We start from the raw sequence: 12685 nt of genomic DNA on the forward strand, positions 1-12685 counted from the left end.
CCCCCTCAGCCCCAGGGCTAACATGAAACACCCATGACTGTAACCCAACCTCAACAAAAAAAAGAAGTGGCATCAGCAGTTGAACATTCCTATTTTCGATGCTGTAACTGCAGAGTTAGAGAGACAATTCTCAAAAGAATCAATGGAAATTGCTGAAGCATGTGACTCATTGTTAAGATGTCACAAAAATGGCATTCGTCTACATCCACTCTTGCAGAAATATGAAGACCCACTCAAAATATATGCTCAGCTTGTGGCTGCAGAAATGGTCCTTTTTACCGGTACGGAATCTGTTGTTACCCTTCACAGACTTCAAAAGGAATTGTCTCAAAGAATGTACCCAAACTATTACAAACTCATTCAGTCTGGGTGTGCTCTGGCTTTCAAAAGGAATTAGCCACTGTGGCTAATCCAGGTTTGGAATGATTAGCCACATATTTTATTCAAAAGTTTTTTTTTTTTTTTTTTTTAGCAATATGAAATAAGTTAATTTTAAGGCGGATGTGTGAGTTTGATGGGTGAGGTTGGTTGGATTGTTCAGATTGGTTGGAGGAGTGAGTTTGACGTGTGAGATTGGTTGAATGAACGACCATCAGGGGAGGTGGTGTGCGTGTGTGTGTGTGTGTGTGTGTGTGTGTGTGTGGGGGGGTATGGTCGTTGTGCCTTTAGTGGGGGATGGGGGTGGTTGTGGACCAGGATTGGACCAACCTCATGCAGTCAAATTCACTCATCCAACCAATCTCACCCAACAACTTCACTCATCCAACCAATCTCACACATCAATGTCACACATCAAACTCACTCGTACAACCAATCTCACCCATCAACTTCACTCATCCAACCAACCAAAGTCACCCATCAAACTCACTCATCCAAACAAACTCGTCCTACTACAGGTACTACTACTGATTGTGTCAAAACTCACCTAGCAACCACTGACCCAACAAAGCATGTAGCGCCGAATCATGCCGAATCATTCCAGGGGAAAAAATTAAAAAAAAAAAAAAAAATGAGACGAGAATGATGCGTAATTTCGGTCGATATTTTTATTTATTTATTTTACTAGAAACTAGTTTAAAACTACTAAAGTTAGTATATATAAGCATGCACGAAATCACACGTGATTCCCGTAATCAAAACATACAAAATGGCGGCTGTCTCAACTAAGGTTGAATTCTGTGCTAAAATTACCCAAAATTCGTCTAAAACTGGTTTAAAAAACACACTAAAACATGGATTAGCCACAGTGGTTAATGGGTGGTTTAAAATATTAGCCACAGGTAAGGGGGATTCGCCCTGTGGCGACGTGGCAGCGCACACCCAGTCAGTTATCTCTCACATTGCCAGTCGGGACGGCCACTTCGGAACGAAGCTTTTCTGCAATAAGACTGATGAGAAACTGGTTGCGCTCAACCATGGGAGACGGAAGATTTTCTTCACTGGCTCTTCCTCACATAAAAGGCGATTTAACTGCGAAGCTGATTCCAGAGGACATTGTGGACGTTTACGCTAACTGAAGGGAAAGACTATTGCACCTACATTTGTCATTAAGGTAAGAACAGTGTTTATATTAACACATGATTCATAAAGTGCTCGTTAAATATTGTTTTGATTCAATAATTCGTTATGCCAATACAGTATTGGTGGTAGCTGCTAAAAATGTCAAATAATTAGGCGAAAACAAAAGACAACGGTGATTAATGATGAACGTAAACTGTATTTGTGATTTCACGTACAGTGGAACTACATGAACAAATGGTAATTTTGGAAGTCAGATCTAGCTACCCATTATTAATATAAAGCTTGCTGCCCCCCCCCACCCCCCCCCCCCAAATAGAGAAGTCAAACTACATCTATGCGATAAATGCGTAACGTGAATGGTAATCCCAACAGAGTTGGCCTGTCTCTCTTAACCCTTGCAATCATGATATGATGCAGTGCACGCGGGTTCAAATCCCTTATTTATAATATAAAATCCCGTACTTTGTCTTGATAGAGTGCTTTGAGATATGGTGATTCCATCTCTGACTTATTTCCAGTTGTTGCTGGAATTTGTCAGGGTATGTACTGGCCCCCACACTTTAAAGCACTTGTATGGACAGGATTATGGGGAGGATGTCGGGGAGATCAAGTTGCGGTACCTCATTTGGGAATGTCGAGGTCTCTGACCTTGATTTTGCAGATGATGCAGTCATCTTTGCAGAGCCTCTTGATATCCTTTTGGGGGCCCTCGAGGTGCTGAATGAGGAGTCGGAGCCACTGGGATTACAGGTGTCCTGGGTCAAAACTAAGTTCCAGGCTTTCAATGGCATCTTGGAAGCTGCTATCCTGTCTGTAGCCATTTGTGGCGAGGATGTTGAGGTCACAGAGAGATTCACTTACCTTGGCAGTGATATTCATGTCTCTGCTGGCTGTGAGCCAGAGGTGAACAGACGTCTGGGTCGGGCCTGGGGAGTCATGGATTCATTGGATCATGGGGTGTGGCGCTGCTTGTTCCTGTGCGGGAGGATGAAAGTCCCAGTCTTCAGGTCCTTGGTGCTTCCAGACTTGCTATATGGATGTGAGACTGACTCTGACCAGGGATCTGAGACAGACTTGATTACTTTGGTACCAGGTCTCTGCAGAATCCTTTACTATCGCTGGTGTAACGTGTCCAACGAGCGGTTGCTGAGAGACTCAAATGAGATTTGTTACATACATAGTCTGTGAGCATCAGCTGCAGCTGTATGGACTTGTGGCTCGTTTTCCTGACGCTAATCCTGCTCACCAGATTCTCTCAGCGAGGGAGCCTCTTCAGTGGAGGAGGCCAATGGGCTGACCATGTTCCTCTCAGTTTGCCATATCATCTGATTCCACAATCCTTAAAGGTCCCATGACACCCAAAAGTACTGAAATTGCATATATATATATATATATATATATATATATATATATATATATATATATATATATATATATATATATATATATATATATTGTTGCGGTCTTCGCGCCCGCCGGCGTGCGACGGCCACGTAACTCGAATCGCGGCGCGTCGCCCACCGGACGGACAATCCAGACGTGATCCTCTCGGACTAACGCCGGGCACCAGTCACGGGTGGACGTTTCGCTCTCACCGCGATCGAGCCAATCAGCCCCCGCGTGGGATAGGGTTGCTCGCCAAATTCGAACTACCTAAGTACCCACGCGGAGGGTAGACCGGGCGATCGCACCTCGCCGCAGGTCGACTTCGGACACGGGCCACTTAAGCGACCCGTTCCGTACTATCAGAATAACCGAGCGGTGTTATCGTCGACCTCGACGGTTCGATTAATTATCGGGCGTATTCAGCCCACTACCAACCCTTTACGTGAAGCAAGATGGGGGTTCAATGGGGAAAAAGACGAAGCGAAGCGGGAGAACAGTTCAACAATAAAGCACATTTATTCTCGGCACACGGGAAGCACACAAATACAATTCCACCAAATGCACACAAAAAAAAGAAAACACAATTCCATTTACACAAAAAGCAAACATAAAAGTGAAAACACAGTGCAGAGCTAATACCGACTACCGAGCACACGGCAACACTTATACAATTCTACTTCACAGACGGCGCCGACAACACATACCCAAAACCAAGGAAAAGAAATACCCCAAGAATGAGGTAGGCCTGGGGCCGAGACCGGGTCGGGCCTACCCGTCTGGTGATGAGACGCGGAGCGACGATGGCCCCGCAACCCGCGGGCCTCGTGGACAGTGCCTGGCAGGGGGTGGGAACGGGGCCCCCTTGGTCGCACTATCTCAGCGCGGGGGGAAACAGGAGGGGGTTGCTGATGCTCGGGGTATAGAGGATCTTTATTATATGCGACGAGCGTCTCCACCTCGGCCAGGTCGCGCTGTCGGCCTCCCTCGGGTGCAGCTTCCTGCACGACGCGAGCACCCCCTCGTCTGGTGTCGCCGCCTTTCCACAGCTCAGTCCCCTCCGTTCCGACTCCAACGCACACGACGAGCAGCTCCACCGCCCGCGAAGTCTTGACCCTCTGCTTCCGACTCTCCTCTTCTTGACTCTCCGACCGACCTCTCTGAACTCTTCTTTGGACTCCCCGACCGACTCTGACTGACTCTCTCGTTCTGACTCTGACTGACGAACACCGTCCTTTTATCCCCCCGTAACTTCGCCTTTGACCCCCTCCCTTTGACCTTTCACCTCGCTCCCCATTGGCCCGAGAAAAAGTGGGCGTGAAGGCTTTTTTGATCCACAAATTTGCATATATCGATCGTTCTGGAGGCGGGGCCAAATCGCCCCTCGCTCACCGATTGGACGGCAAAAAGTGGGCGTGTGTCGTTTTTGATCCGTTTTTGAAGCAGAAAATCCGTGATTTTGTACACGCTGTTCAACGTGCGCCCCACACGAGTCCAGCATCGGTGCCCATGAGTGGCGCGAGATGACGGTGATGCGATGGTGGTGAGTTGTGACGGTAAAGGTCGTGGCGGTTGTGGTGAAGCGGCGTTGTGGTTGGTGGTTGTTGTTGTGGTTGTGATCATGGCGGTTGGTCCAAAATAAAGATAGTAAAAGAAAAACGGCTATCCTGAAGAGTCGCAGCTCGCATAAATGACATTTATTCCCACTAGACAACGGGTTTGGGCCTAACTACACATGCACTTACCGAGATACCTCACCTAAGGGACCTGAATGGTGGTTTGCGAATCTGGTAACCACAACACTACCCCCTTCCCTTTTTACAGACTCGTCCCGAGTCGTCAAATTTTCGTGTGCCATCATGTGTAGTTTTCCCCTAGTACATTTTACCTACGGATCCCTGAGTGCGACATTCATGGTATTCGTGTCCCCAAAATAAATAACCTGAGGGCTGCGTAACTACCTAAACAAACTCACTCACACGGACGACTTAAATAAAATTGCCGGCGCTTAGACATACATGCCGGGGGCGCACTCATATTTACAGTACATCTTAACCTTAACTTACAAATTTTACACTAAACCATGGCCCAGGATCATTGAACTCTGCAAAAGAAAGCAGTTAGCAGGGAGCCAGGCTGCCCGCATGCAGTCTCTGGCTCAAACAATGCAGGTGACAGGGAACGTGGCTGGCTGCTCTGCCACGCAGTCCAAGGCCTTCCCTTTGAACTGAACGCAGTGAACCACAACGGTGCATGGGCTGCACAAACGTAGTCTCCGTGCCAGCTCAAGCGGCACACGCAATGAGCACAACGAATGGATGCATGAATGGATGGACGCAAACACGGTGCACGGGCCGCCACTGCAGGCCCGTGTTGTAGCTGCCAACAGGGCAGTTCTCGCAGCTTGCAAACTGTTGCCTTGCGGATCCTGGCGCACATGGAAATGAACAGGGGGGGGGGGGGCAAAGCAAAAATTGAACGGGGCTGGTGAACGTGGGCAGTGGGCATGGCATGGCAAAGGTGCAGGCAAACACAGCCCGCAGAAGAAGGCCGCTGCAGGCAAACACAGCCCGCAGAACCAGGCCGGCACAGGCCTCGAAGAAAAACAGCCAGCAGATGAACTGGCCGGCACAGGCCTTGCAGCACACAGCTGCAGACGATCCAGCCGGCACAGGCCTTGCAGCACAGCAGCTGCAGATGAAGTTGGCCAGCCTTTGCCGTTCCGTGGAGGTTGGTGGAGGGAGTGCGGTGGTGCTGGCCACTTGGTAGGCGGGCTCGGACCTACCTACCTGTCTCCCTCCCAACCTATCGCCTTTGCCTGTCACTGTACATACCCACTCCCTTAATTTGTCAAACCCCAATTTAGCCCCAACTTAATTTTTTTGTTGTTTTTATTTTTACTTCCCCTCTATAAATCGTCCCCTAACCCCTTTATCGCCCTTGTTCGGCTAACCTATCCTGTCACCTAGCCTACTCCCAACCCCTACGTTCCTTCCCGGAGGGGAACAAGGGAGAGCTAACGTCTCCTGTGTCGAGGCCCAACGAAGCCTCAGAATGGCCTCCCCAGAGTTCGGCGATCTATAACCCAAAGTGGGTCCAGCGGCCCACAACGAGAGCGAGGGGATGGATGGTGCGGAGGGGTACATCTCCTAATCTACCCTAACCATTTAACTGTTAAACTACCCCGGGCTTTCAACAAGCGCCTCTCGCTTAAACTATTGGTTCTAACAACCCAGATTCCCGTCGCCTGTGTTGGTGTCCTTACAATTCTCGGGCCTCGCCCCAATTTTCTCTCCGTGCCCTCACACACGGTCTCCCTGGCTGGGACACGTGGCTCCCTTGGCAGGCACGACCCTCTGCCGAATCTCCCGCTATGGCACCCCCGGGCACTACACTGCCTCCGAGCCTACCAGCTCCCTAACACCGGGAGTGCCCCCATGGCACCTCCCCTGAAACGCACACGTGGCAGGCCGGCCTCCCGGCCCCTTTCCGAGGGTCACCCGTGCCCACAACACTGCCCACGTGGCTAATGGCGCCCCGGGCCCCCGCACCAAGCAGGCGCACCCGTGCCCACTACTTCTATCCCGGCCCCCCATGGGCCCTGGCCTACCGCGGCCGACTAGCCTGGTGCCCGGGGTACCCACTCAGCGATACTCACCTTTCGCAGCCACGCTCCCAAGCCCGTCAACAGGGCTCCTGCACCCCTCCAAATGGGTTTCGAGCCTACTTCCCCACCAACAACAAAACGACCTCCATTTTTCAATTTGACTAACCCCCTAACTCACTTTATACTGACCCCGGGGTCCCTTGGGCGGGAGTCACTCCTCCCCCCAATCACTCATCGCACCATGCATTCCCCATTCGCTCCATCCACACAGACCCGCTGGCCTCACTCACTCACCATGTACTCACCTCACAACTCACCAACTCTTCAACACACACACCGCTGAACTCTGCCATCCTCCTAACTACCTCCCCTAACTAACTCGTGCTCCCACGTCGTCCCTTAAACTAGTAGCACGTTCCTTTTAACACTACGTAGCTAAGCTACGTCCCCTCTACACATTCATAAGTCTGTCCATGTCTCCAAATAATTCATTTTATTTCCCAACCTAAATCTGGCTACAATCCCTCTAACTAATCCATTCCACGGACTCCATGAGGACTTACCCCTGCCCCATGAAGTCGGTCTAGCTAAGCTAACCCTTCCCCCTAACTAGTTTCCATCCTGTGCCCCGGTAAGGGGGTCTTTCACCCCTTGCCCAGGAATCCTTTGCACCCGAAAGTGAGGCTTGTTCTTTTTTTTTTCTTTTTTTTTTCTACATGCGCAGCGCCAGCGCGGCAACTCAGAGCTCGCGCACTTTGCACCTGCCCGTGACGTCATGCAGCTGCACGTGTTCCTCGTCCCTCCTTGGACGGGACCATCCGGCAGAGATACCCCTCCTGCCGGATTCCAACCCCACGTGCAGCCATGACGTCACCGTGCGCAGAAAAAAAAAACAAGCCCCACGTCTCGAGGGGTTCCCCACGCGAACACATGTGCTTTGCCCGTTGGAGCTTAACACACACGATCGCGTGGAGAACCCGTCCGGTCCAAATCCATTTACCTGCCTAAACTTTGTCCGTCCGCGGGATCGGCAAATCCACCGCGTGCGTTTCCGGACCGGGACTTCACTCTCGCAAGCGAGCACGTGGTGGTCTCGTGCGTTGCACAGCACGAACCGCGTGCTCACTGCTGGGTGAACCCGGCACGGTGCGCGAAACAACTACAGCCGCTACTCGGCTTTCTCTCCTCTGTCGCCGTCGTCGCCATTCGACCCACGCACACCTGCGTGTTACGACGCACACAGTCCACACCATCACATTCACACTGGGAGATGCGGCTGCGTGCTCCCGCATGCCAACCGACATCTCCCTCACATACCGCTCTCTCACACACACGGTCTCCCTTGCACACAGCGACCTTGCACACGGCCGTTCACTCACGTTTGCCATTTTCCTCACACAAACCATACCACTCACACGTGGTGCTCCATTCACTCGCGCGGGGGCACTCACCCGCGGTGCCTCACCCACGCACGCGAGGGCACTCAACCGCTGTGCCTCATCCACACACCGTGCCTCACTCATACACGCGGGGGCACTCACCCGCGGTACCTCACTCATACACACGGCGACACTCACACACGCGGTCTCTTCCACACAACGTCCCTCACTCATACACGCGGGGGCACTCAACCGCGGTGCCTCATCCACACACCGTGCCTCACTCATACACGCGGGGGCACTTAACCGCGGTGCCTCATCCACACACGCGGGGCACTCCACCATGCGTTCCTCACTCATACTGGCCGTTTCACTCACACACACGGCCTCTTCCACACACGGTTCCTCATCCACACACGCGGGGGCACTAACCCGCGGTGCCTCACTCACACTCCGTGCCTCATCCACACACGGCGTGCTGGGAAGCACGTACTCCGGCACCATCGCCACCACACCACTCACACACGGGGTCGCTTCCACACACGGGGACGCACTCACACCTTGCACCACACACACAGGGACAACCATACTGGGGATTTGTGTCCCCACAAGGGTCTCCGGGGCCTCTATACCCCCCAAGCTCTCCAAGCACCTGTCCACAGCACTCATCCCCTCAACCTCGCAAAGCACGACCGAACTCACCTGGTCGTGACTCGCCTCAAGGGGGCATACTCCCTCCCCTCGTTCCTGGAGGAGGCCATCCAGGTGCTCGCACCGGGTCCCAACACGCTCCGCGAGCTCACCCCCATTGTCCTCCACTACCTCCGTGTGTGCGTGCGCGTCACTTACCCCGTCTTCATCGTGTAGTCTTCCCTCTATCGTTCCCATCTCCCGTGTCTCTGCCAACTCTTCACCCTTTACCTCCCTTGTCTCAACTATTATTTCCGTTGTCGTCACCTCGTGTCTCGCCTCACACGTTTTGGTCTCCCATTTAATTTTTCCCCTTTCGGTCATCGTCCACGACTCCTCGCCCAACACGTTCCACGAATTATTTTTTCACCCGCCTCCACCGCGGGCCTGTCAGCCGTTGTACCCCTTCCAGCTCGTTTGCTCCCACACGTGAAGTCGCCATTCCCAGCTCCCTGGTCACGGCCTTCATGCCCGCCTGCAGGCATCGGGCCCATGTTCTGCGTCTCACCCCGCAGCTCTTCATCTCTTCCCTCATTTGCTGTGTATTCGCATCCATCGTCGTTTTCACTTCATTTGTATTTGTATCCATCTTTTCGTTCATGCCTTTCATTTCGTTTGTATTTGTATCCATCTTTTCGTTCATGCCTTTCATTTCGTTTGTATTTGTATCCATCTTTTTCGTTCATGCCTTTCATTTCGTTTTTCATTTCATTTGTGTTTGCATCCATTTTTCGTTCATTGCCGCCAGCATGGCGCATAGCTGGGCCATGTTGGATGCACCAGCTGAGCCGTTTCGGCAGGGGTTGGGGAAGGGTTTTGGTGGAGAGGGGGGGGAGGTGTCATACACTGCGGCCGCTGCCGCACCCACCTCGGGCCCTGGGTTCAGTTGGGCGAGTCCGTGTTCCTGCACAATCAACATTTCCTGCTCGGGGATTCCATCCTGAGCCATGGATTCTACACATTCTACATCCATTTCTAATACCCCCGGCTCCCGCTCGCCTTGAGACGCCATCTTGCTTCTCGTGAAGGGTTAATTTGCTCGCTCGTAATTTGGAGGGAATCGGGGGTCGCTTCTCTCACCCCTGGACCGATTCCCGTGAATTTAGCCGGAGACAGGAGAGCCTGTTTTCCTGTTCTCCGATACCAGTGCCGCGAGGAGGGCGATGAATTTGTATCGCACGACCTGACACCAGTGTTGCGGTCTTCGCGCCCACCGGCGTGCGACGGCCACGTAACTCGAATCGCGGCGCGTCGCCCACCGGACGGACAATCCAGTCGTGACCCTCTCGGACTAACGCCGGGAACCAGTCACGGGTGGACCTTCGGTCTCACCGCGATCGAGCCAATCAGCCCCCGCGTGGGATAGGGTTGCTCGCCAAATTCGAACTACCTAAGTACCCACGCGGAGGGTAGACCGGGCGATCGCACCTCGCCGCAGGTCGATTTCCGGACACGGGCCACTTAAGCGACCCGTTCCGTACTATCAGAATAACCGAGCGGTGTTATCGTCGACCTCGACGGTTCGATTAATTATCGGGCGTATTCAGCCCACTACCAACCCTTTACGTGAAGCAAGATGGGGGTTCAATGGGGAAAAAGACGAAGCGAAGCGGGAGAACAGTTCAACAATAAAGCACATTTATTCTCGGCACACGGGAAGCACACAAATAAAATTCCACCAAATGCACACAAAAAAAAAGAAAACACAATTCCATTTACACAAAAAGCAAACATAAAAGTGAAAACACAGTGCAGAGCTAATACCGACTACCGAGCACACGGCAACACTTATACAATTCTACTTCACAGACGGCGCCGACAACACATACCCAAAACCAAGGAAAAGAAATACCCCAAGAATGAGGTAGGCCTGGGGCCGAGACCGGGTCGGGCCTACCCGTCTGGTGATGAGACGCGGAGCGGCGATGGCCCCGCAACCCGCGGGCCTCGTGGACAGTGCCTGGCAGGGGTGGGAACGGGGCCCCTTGGTCGCACTATCTCAGCGCGGGGGAAACAGGAGGGGGTTGCTGATGCTCGGGGTATAGAGGATCTTTATTATATGCGACGAGCGGCTCCACCTCGGCCAGGTCGCGCTGTCGGCCTCCCCCTCGGGTGCAGCTTCCTGCACGACGCGAGCACCCCTCGGCCTGGGTGTCGCCGCCTTTCCACAGCTCCGTCCCTCCGTTCCGACTCCAACGCACACGACGAGCAGCTCCACCGCCCGCGAAGTCTTGACCCTCTGCTTCCGACTCTCCTCTTCTTGACTCTCCGACCGACCTCTCTGAACTCTTCTTTGGACTCCCCGACCGACTCTGACTGACTCTCTCGTTCTGACTCTGACTGACGAACACCGTCCTTTTATCCCCCCGTAACTTCGCCTTTGACCCCCTCCCTTTGACCTTTCACCTCGCTCCCCATTGGCCCGAGAAAAAGTGGGCGTGAAGGCTTTTTGATCCACAAATTTGCATATATCGATCGTTCTGGAGGCGGGGCCAAATCGCCCCTCGCTCACCGATTGGACGGCAAAAAGTGGGCGTGTGTCGTTTTTGATCCGTTTTTGAAGCAGAAAATCCGTGATTTTGTACACGCTGTTCAACGTGCGCCCTACACGAGTCCAGCATCGGTGCCCATGAGTGGCGCGAGATGACGGTGATGCGATGGTGGTGAGTTGTGACGGTAAAGGTCGTGGCGGTTGTGGTGAAGCGGCGTTGTGGTTGGTGGTTGTTGTTGTGGTTGTGATCATGGCGGTTGGTCCAAAATAAAGATAGTAAAAGAAAAACGGCTATCCTGAAGAGTCGCAGCTCGCATAAATGACATGTATTCCCACTAGACAACGGGTTTGGGCCTAACTACACATGCACTTACCGAGATACCTCACCTAAGGGACCTGAATGGTGGTTTGCGAATCTGGTAACCACAACAATATATATATATAATATATCCTATCAGAGTTTTTCATCGTGATTTCTGAGCTGACAGTTTTTTCACAATACTCGTTCTGTAAAATTAAAAAAAAAAAACCTTTTCGGGAACGCCCCTAAAAATTCTGCCGAAATCTACTGAAAGGGGCGTAACCCACATGACGTCAACTGCAGAATGACAAAGGCTGCACGTAAATTACTCGGGTTGGTGGTCTATGTGATTCTATTGGATTCCTGTGTGTTTCCACATTCGATTGGTGGACTCAATCGCTTCGTTCATTTCTGCTTTAAAAAAATCAAACATTTGTTTTTGAATAATGGATGACATGGACTTTGATTTGTCTGGTAGCGACAGTGAGTGTGAGAGTCATGTAGGATTTTGGTCTGAATCACATGGAGAATTGTCGGATAACGTAGTCGTGGGAGGTGAAGTTCAGGCTGCTGGAAATGAAATACGGCCTTACCAGTTTGAGCCCGAAGCAGGACAAGCAGAGGAAAATGGTGATGAAATTCCCGGAGTTCATGATGATCGGGAGGACATTGAAGGAAGACTTGGCAATAACAACTGGTTAGACTAAATCCTATTCGTAATTCAATAATGTAAATTCGACTTGTATACTGCTCCATAGCAGAAATATTTTAGTGAAGTGACGTAACCAGCACAGCGGACATGTTGCTCCGCGGCGAATGAATCTTAAGCAATGCCAGCCCATGTCATCGGCCGTGTCTCTCCGCGCATGAAACGAAGCAATCTCGCTGTCCAGATACGATGAAAACTTGTGTGCAGAACACACCTTGTGACACAATTGTCTAGAGTAGTCTGATAAATCTGACGTTCTGTTGCATTTTTGTTTATTTTATTCCTACTGTCGTCATGTCTCGCCAGTAGAAAACTATGAAGAAAAGAGAATAATAACAGAAAGCTACAGCGCATCAGATTTATCAGACGAGTCTAGAGTTGAGAAGTAACTTGTATTTGCATGCACACAATGTACAAGTCAATGCGTAAGAGTCCCGAGGTTATGAGGCCGTGTAATAGGACAGATAAATTTGTCTTTCATAGTTGTGCCAACATATTTTTCCCTGTTCATTTATTACAGCATTTTGGCTAAATGTTAATGAATAGCAAGCCAATGGAAGCAGTACCTTCACTTTAGAATAAACCCATGTATGTCGAGTGCAGC

The 12685-nt window shown here is 51.5% G+C and overlaps 1 protein-coding gene across 1 annotated transcript in view; it reads left to right on the top strand.

The window, feature by feature from the left end:
* Positions 1 to 12685, top strand: part of CENPW (centromere protein W) — a 45725-nt gene that overhangs the window by 10328 nt on the left and 22712 nt on the right. The window lies entirely within an intron of this gene.

This window comes from Eptatretus burgeri, chromosome 5, assembly GCF_056783735.1.
Source record: "Eptatretus burgeri isolate ZD-2024b chromosome 5, Ebu_testis_v1, whole genome shotgun sequence".
NCBI classification, from domain to species: domain Eukaryota; kingdom Metazoa; phylum Chordata; class Myxini; order Myxiniformes; family Myxinidae; genus Eptatretus; species Eptatretus burgeri.